The sequence below is a fragment of the Nothobranchius furzeri genome, chromosome 5 (genome assembly GCF_043380555.1).
Source record: "Nothobranchius furzeri strain GRZ-AD chromosome 5, NfurGRZ-RIMD1, whole genome shotgun sequence".
Lineage (NCBI taxonomy): Eukaryota > Metazoa > Chordata > Actinopteri > Cyprinodontiformes > Nothobranchiidae > Nothobranchius > Nothobranchius furzeri.
Window position 1 is genome coordinate 59,504,356 of NC_091745.1, and position 8,308 is coordinate 59,512,663.

Here is an 8,308-nt window from a genome sequence, read left to right on the forward strand (position 1 = left end):
CACCAGGCGCTCGCTCACGGGCCCCAACCCCAGGCCTGGCTCCAGGGTGGGACCCCGGTAACCCTCCGGGCCGGGTACTCCGACTCTTCGTTTTAACCGCCATGAAAGATCCTTCGAACCGTTCTTTGTCTCACCCTTCACCTAAGACCAATTTGTCATGGGAGACCCTACCAGGGGCACTAAGTGCCCCAGACAACATAGCTCCTAGGATCATTAGGGCACTCAAACTCCTCCACCACGATAAGGTGACGGTTCTTTAATGTGATCATTATAATTCTAATGCTTACAACTTTGTTTTTATTGTCTGCAATGCATAGCCTATATCTTTATTAAATGTGTTTAGCTGTAAAGTGGTAATTCTCTCTAATGTGTACAGAGAGGTGGACATCAGTGCTGCAGTGAAATTCCCAAGATCAGTCTGCTTTGCTAACAAATATAGTTAAATCTTACCTGCATTCTAAATAAATACCGTTAGGTGAAAACATTAGTAGGCATTGAGTTATTGATACAATCCCTAACAGCCAGAATGGAAGAAGAGCATGCTGGGTCATCCTGGATCTGAGCCTGTTCTGTGTATTTACCTACAGGATGCAATAAATGTCTACAAGGCTGAGTTTGGACCATTACATCTAAAAGAAAGCATACAATCAGTGATTTTTTTATTGTTTACATTAATATACAAATTTTCTAAGTATTAACCTCACAGCAAATAAGTAGAACAATATAATAAACAGGCTTTAGTAGTTAAACAGGCGTGCACACAGGTGCTTTGTGTCTCGGTGCTGGTGGTGTCTAGGTCTCAGAGTTCCTGTCCTCCTGCCGTCTTCTGTTGTCCTCAGGATACGGATTGATGTTTCCTGATGATGAGGGAGGGGCAGTATGTGGGCTTCAAACTGGTCCTGGATAACAGTGGGAGACCTCCGTTGTCTGAATACTGAGACCAGAGGGTTGGTGAGATGCTTGGTGAGATGCAGATCTTCTCTACCTCATCTAGAAACGGAGTTGGTTCAGGGAAAACTTTTCCAAAGACCAGTTCCATGATGTCATCGCCATATTCTGCAATGATAGACAGTAACTTTAATGACATATTTTGTTTACAAGCAGCTTTAGGAAAGTTGTTTCTTTAGCTTTCATGTTTATAGTCACGTTTGTGTTTGTTCACAAGTTCACTTTGCTGCAGTGACTTCATATTCTTACAAATGTAATAAAATAGTGACACTAAAATTATACAAATGATTCCTTATGAAAGGAAGCTCATTAGAGAGCAGTGCAGACAGACTTACTACATGCTGCAGCTGTTTTTGTAGGCCAGCTGCTGCTGAATTTGGGGAAAGTTATTCTGCACACATCCAGATCAGATGGTCGATTACAGAAAATAATGTAATTCAATAATTTCTAAACAGACTAAACAAGTAAAACATCAAATAAATCACTCTGCTGTCATCAGACGGAGTGATTCAGGGGGCGAGGTGTTCTTAATGATGAGGGTGGCTGAGGTGTGTCATCACTCACTTTGGTCTGGTCCAGCTACCATCTCTTTACTGGTGGGTCTCCTTCCTCAGTAGGTGACGTGAAACGCCAACATCTGAACGTTCTGTGTTCCTTAGAGGAGAAGAAAAGTAACATTTGCAAGCTGGCTAAATTATTTTTTACTAGCATCTCAATGACTTGGAGAAGCAGATCTTCACTTACCTAAACATCAGACCAGTTTGTCCCAGCTGAGCTTATCAGGGCTTTAGTCTGACAGCCTGTCAGTGAAACACGGCTCCAGCCTTCTGGATGTTGACTCTAAAAAGCAAAGGAGCATTTTTACTTTTGTTTTAATTATTTTACAGCCGATTTTATCAGCTTTCCGACGCGCACGCTCATACAGACGGTGAGCTTTGCTGTGTCTGACTGATGCAGAGTTAGTTTTTATATCTGCAGTGAGACAAAAAAACTAACCTCACTCCACTCAGAGATCGTTCTTTAAAACTCTATTAAATCCACTGTGTTGACGCACTTTAATGACTTTGTCACGCTGCACTTTAGCTGATATGGGACTTTATTTACTGGATGCTAAGATTACATCACACTCACGTAGAATAACACACAGGCTCTCTGCTGTTACAATCAGTGGGAGGTTATCATCTGGTGTAAAAGAAGGCGTTGATCAGAAATCACGTTTTATTCCACGAAAATCAGCCAAATCCACATTAATCTGGGTGCTAACTTTACTAGCATACTGTGCTAGCGATAGCAAGCCGGATGCTAACGCTTTAGTGCTGCTAATGCCCGTAAATCTAAAGTAAAGTTTGTCGACATTTTAGAGTGATATGAAGCTTACCGCTCTGCTGCTGTGTCCCGGTGCTGCCACATTCAGATGGAAATGACTCCTTTTAGATAGATGAAGCCCTCAGTACTTAGCCACTAGCCTGGAGACAGAATGAACGAACCACGCGCGCGCGCGCACGCACGCACGCACGCACACACACACACACACACACACACACACACACACACACAAACAAACACAAACACACTACTTTTTCTTCTGTGTTTTTTTAGCAGTAGTGTCATCAGCTCCTGGGTTTAAATACTGCCACACCACCCTTCCTTAAAACGAGGAACAGTTTTGAGCTGTGTGTGGCTAAAATAACCAGACATTCTGCATTTTTCAAATAGGACTACAAAAAATCTTAGCGAGAAGAAAAAATGGCAGATTGGCTCTGTGTTTAGCAAGGGCCATTACCATATTTGGTAGTTATCCTGACGAAATAAATTACTGATGTAATAGATAATGTGAAAAACTGAACGGGTGGACAAATATGCCCAAAACTTAATTATTAAATATCTAAATAGCAACTCCAGTGAATAATATAAGCCTTTTTGCTCACTTAGACACTTAAAATGTGAAACACACTGTGTTAATGGATAAAAAAGTGGGTTTTTCATGTTATGTCTCCTTTAAGGAATCTGCTTCAGAAAGGACGAAGAGAAACGTTAATTTCACAGGCTACAATTGAGTCTCTGTAATCTGATTACATCTTTCATATCATACTACACCATTTGTAAAGCGCTTTTAACATTGCATTACAACCAACCAAAGTGCTGCACAAAATAAAACAACACAAAGCACAAAATAGTCACATCATAATACAAATTAAAAATTGTACAGTGAGCCAAACAAGCCGCAACCACAAAAACAGACCATGGATAAAATTAAAGAACCAAAGTGGAAGGAGGATGACAAGGAGTCAGCATCCAAGGGCAGGGAGAAGTAGAGTGTTTTCAGCTTTAAAGACAGCAAGTCGGGGTGCTTGCCTAATCTGAAGGGGTAGTGAGTTCCACAGTTTCGGGGCACAGATTAAAAATGGCCCTTTCAACCACGAGTCCTCAAGCACACCTTAGGGACGGTGAGGAGGAACTGATCAGCAGACCCAAGAGCACGAGAGGGGTCGTAGAAATGGAGGAGATTGCTCAGATAGGGTGGGGCCTGACTGTTCAAAGATTTGAATACAAAGAGCAGAGTTTTGAAATTGATTCTGAATTGGACGGGCAACCAGTGCAGTCATTTAAGAATGAGTGTGATGTGCTGCCTTCCGTCAGCTCCAGTCAGGAACCTTGCTGCAGAATTCTGGACAGGTGATGCCGTATAAACAGAATTTGGAGTAGTCTAGCCAGCATGTGATGAATTACTGACTCTAGAAGACGGACACTCAGAATGAGCTTTAATTTAGGAATTCGCCCAAGGCAGTGGAGTCAGGACTGTGCTGTTGACCTGAGCGTCCATCTTCAGAACCGGGATGTTACATGAACAGAGGAGGTTACATGAGAAAGACAGTTGAGGTTAGGTTACTGGGTCACTTCAATGTTGTCAGGACTAAAAGCAATTACCTGTTTTAGTCATTCAGATGGATGAAGGTCTCCGCCAACGATTCCTTCACATCATGAAGACAAACAAACAGAGGCTTAGTGGAGTCGGTGGGTTTAAGAGAAAAATAGATTTGGCAGTCGTCTGCATATACACTGAATAAAAAATATAAACACAAAACTTGTGTTTTTGCTCCCATTTTTCATGAGCTGAACTCAAGCATCTAAAACTTTTTCTACATGCACAAAACACCCATGACTCTCAAATATTGTTCTGAAATTTGAAATCTGTCTACATGTGTGTTGGTGAGCACTTTTCCTTTACCAAGATAATCCATCCTACCTCAAAGGTGTGGCATATCAAGGGGCTGATTAGACAGCATGAACAATGTACAGGTGTGCCTTAAACTGCCCACAATAAAAGGACACCCTGAACTGTGCAATTTGATCAAACACCACAACGCCATTGATGTTGTAACCTTTGACGGAGCGTGCAATAAACATGCTGACTGCAGGAATGTCTACCAGAGCAGTTGCCCATGAAATTAAAGTTCATTTCTCTACCATAAGCCGTCTCTAAAGGCGTTTCAGAAAATTTGACAGTACACCCAACCGGCCCCACAACCGCAGATCACGTGTGACCACACCAGCCCAGAACCTTCACATCCAGCATGTTCACATCCAGGATCGCCTGAGACCAGCCACCCGGACAGCTGCAGCAACAACTGGTTTGCATAGCCAGAGAATTTCTGCACAAACTGTCAGAAACCGTCTCAAGGAAGCTCATCTGCATGCTTGTCATCCTCTTTGGGGTCTGAACCTGTCTGCAGTCCGTCGTCATAATCAACTTGAGTGGGCAAACACTCACATTCGATGGCATTTGGCACGTGGGGTACTGGTATGGGCAGGGGTATGTTATGGACAACAAACAGGTGCATTTTATTGATGGCATTTGAATACACAAAGGTACCCTGACGAGATCCTGAGGCCCGTTGTTGTGCCATTCATCCACAATCATCACCTCTTGGGCATGGGCAGCATACTCACCAGACATGTCACCCATTGAGCACGTTTGGGATGCTCTGGATTGGCGTATACGACAGCGTGTTCCAGTTCCTGCAAATATTCAGCAACTTCACACAGCTATTGAAGAGGAGTGGACCAACGATCAACAACCTGATTAACTCTATCAGAAACTGTCTCAGATGTTTGAGTTCAGTTCATGAAAAATGGGAGCAAAAACAAAAATGTTGCGTTTATATTTTTGTTCAGTGTAGATGGTAAAAAATAGCATACTGTCTGAGAATAGCTCCTGAAGGCAGGACATCTGTAGACATTTGCACCAACATGAATCCCAGTCAGAGAAAATGAAGGTTTGTGTTTTTAAGAGAGACCATACCTAAAGCTGGCAGGGGTTGGGGAACCAGACCTGATTTATGTTATTAGCTTGGATTATCATCTAAACTACCTGGAAATTCAAGATTTAACCATATTGGCCAAATAATCTGATCATCCTTTTGTCCCCCATGTTTCTCATAGGGTCAGGGGTCAACAATCTCCCTTATTAAATATGACCTAATAAACATGACCTTCAGGCCTTTGTGATGTAAGGCTGGTAAACAGGGTGACTGACCAAATCTTATTATAGAGCCTAAATCTGAAATCTGTTTCAGAATTATGTAAGGTCTAAAAATGTGTTTAAAGAAAAAAAAATATTTTTAAAGTTAAAAAAGTAGGAACCACTTAAAAATATAAAATTATAAAGAACAGTAAAAATCAAATAAACATCTAAGAAAGTTTTAAAAATAGGGTTCAATAACATTTAAGGTTTGAAACGCAGCATTTTCTTAGTATTTCACTGAGTTTCAGTGAGACAGTGTAGTACAGACTCAGAATGGGACATAAATCTGATAGCAGTGGAAACAAACACCAGTAGGAGACTAAAGTCTGAGCCCTGAGGGACACCACAGGAGAGAGGAGCAGGGGAGACCACATGGTCGCTGATATTCCACCAAGAAGAACATGGATGGGATCACTGTGGTAGAAGATAGGAGTTGGGACACTTTGAAATCAGGGGAGACAAAGACAATTTGGTATCAAATAAAATCAAATAAAACCTTTCTAACAAAAAAGCTTCATCAGAAACGTGTCACAGAAGGAAAACCAGGAGGTGAGATGGTTTTGATGTTCAAAAGTCGATTATAAGAGGTGTGTGTGTGTGTGTGTGTGTGTGTGTGTGTGTGTGTGTGTGTGTGTGTGTGTGTGTGTGTGTGTGTGTGTGTACGTACATGGGACATGTGGTATACAAAAGAATGTGTTTCGAATCTGTCATCTGACTACATTACATTTTCTAGGAGGTTTAAGAGTGACTTGACTGTTTGAAGCCCCGCCCTCAGACGATGACATCAGTAGAGATGGCAGACGATGGAGATTTAAGCTCAAACATTTGGTTTCCTGACCAGCAGCTGCAGCATCGCCATGGCAACATTTGTCTCAGTGAGTAAATTTTTTCCCATAAGCCTGTAATTTTTCATCTAATAAGATTTTATTATTTCTAAAACATCAACGACTTGTTTTGGAGGGGAATCATTGGAAACCCAATAGACATAAGTAGGAAAAATAACTAGAATGTCTAACAAATTGTCTCTTTTTTATCTTATTTTAAGCAGTGTTTTAAGAATTAAGTTTTTGACCTCATCTCTGATATCAGCTTAGTCATGAAATTTCTAAATTAAAAAAGAGAATTTAATTACTAGATTTGATGCTGTGAGCCCAGTCAGAATTCATATAACTGTTAATTCATCAGCCTCTTAGAAATACTGAAGAACAATCTTTTTACAAATCCCAAATATTCCGTTTATTTATTTATTTATTTTTGTTGACAGAAATATGCTGTAGGGTTTTATCCATGATGGTAGAACTTATTGTATCGATTCTGGTATTAAAGGAGGTCTAATTAAAGCGGAAGTAGGTCTGTTGGGTCCCTGGGGGTCATGCTGCAGACACAGAGCTGGATTTAGACCCAACTTCCACTGAGATTGGCTGCTTTAGTCTGACACGATGTAAACTCTGTGTGTGTGTGTGTGTGTGTGTGTGTGTGTGTGTGTGTGTGTGTGTGTGTGTGTGTGTGTGTGTGTGTGTGTGTGTGTGTGTGTGTGTGTGTGTGTGTGTGTGTGTGTGTGTGTGTGTGTGTGTGTGTGTGTGTGTGTGTGTGTGTGTGTGACAGCTGGCCACAGGTCATTCCTGTCCCATCACCTCCACCCGTCATGGGCTGGTCTACAGAGACTCTCTGTCGCTGGTGTCCAGAAACCTGAGGGCCTCCAGGTCTCCCCATGTCCACCCCGGTCCCGGGTTCCAGGACATGCTGGGCTTCAGACTCACCAGGTAAAACCAAAGGAGACAGACCCTGATCTGATCCAGTCCAGAACTTTTGATCAGGTCCTCGTTTCGCAGCAGCCAGAATTCCAGTAATCCTTTGATGTACTTCTGGATCAGAAGTTCTCCAGACCTTCTGAAGGTCTGAAGAAATTTGTTTTGACTTAGACAGATATTTTTTTTTTATTTTGGTTCTTTTCTGGTACCCATAGATTTATGTTCATTGTGATTAAACCCTAACAACTGAGAACCGGATCCAGGCAGTACGCAAACTTGTTGTTTTTAAAAAATTTTCTGCTGAAGGCTCCTTCCAGGTTCTTTTTGTTTCAGATGTTTTAGTTAGACAAGATCTGTCTAAGAGTTCTGGTACCCGTTTGTGTTCTGTTCCTCTTCACAGATCAGACCTTCCAAAACCGGTCCTTGTGTCACGCTTCAAGCAGTGCAGCAACGTGAAGCACCAGGTTCTGGCTCACCTGAAGAGGCTCCTGTCGCTTAGCCCCACCCATGGGTAGAGGTTGGGCCTCCATGTCACGGGCTGATGTGGGACGAGCTGATGGAGCAGGTGGTGACAATGGGCTGACCTGGGTTCTGCTGGACACCAGAGGGCGCCACAGACTGGCAGAAGGAGGACATCTTCTGTGGACCATGCACTGTTAGACTTTGCTGGCATTTGCTAGTATATTACTGTAAAATCAACAGTAAAATACCTCTAAAAGTGTTTGCAGTGTAGTACTGTAATTTCCATGCACTGTTAGACTGTGATGTCATTCCTATAGTATATTACTGTAAAATCAACAGTAAAATACTTCTAAAAGTGTTTACAGTGTAGTACTGTATTTGGCATGTAATGTGAGTAAATTCAACAACATCACATATTTTTCATGGTACGTCACTGTTTTAAAGAAAACAGGTAAAGTACAGCAAATATAAAAATTTGGTATACCTCTGAAATTTTTCTGTCTGTGGTTTTTCAGTGGACATTTTAAAATACCTTGCTCAAATCTTCATTCAGAGTGCATTGCCAAAACAATTCTTTGTGAGATCACCAATGAAAAAACACTATGCCCATAGTAAAGAGAAA

The 8,308-nt window shown here is 41.7% G+C and overlaps 1 long non-coding RNA gene across 1 annotated transcript; it reads right to left on the reverse strand.

Moving 5' to 3' along the window:
- Positions 1–836: 836 nt before the first annotated feature.
- On the reverse strand, positions 837–2,466 carry LOC139070128 (uncharacterized). Its single transcript, XR_011520770.1, has 4 exons — positions 2,327–2,466; positions 1,693–1,788; positions 1,513–1,602; positions 837–1,056 (listed from the first exon to the last, which is right to left on the reverse strand). It is a non-coding gene; the product is annotated as an uncharacterized lncRNA (long non-coding RNA).
- Positions 2,467–8,308: the final 5,842 nt, after the last annotated feature.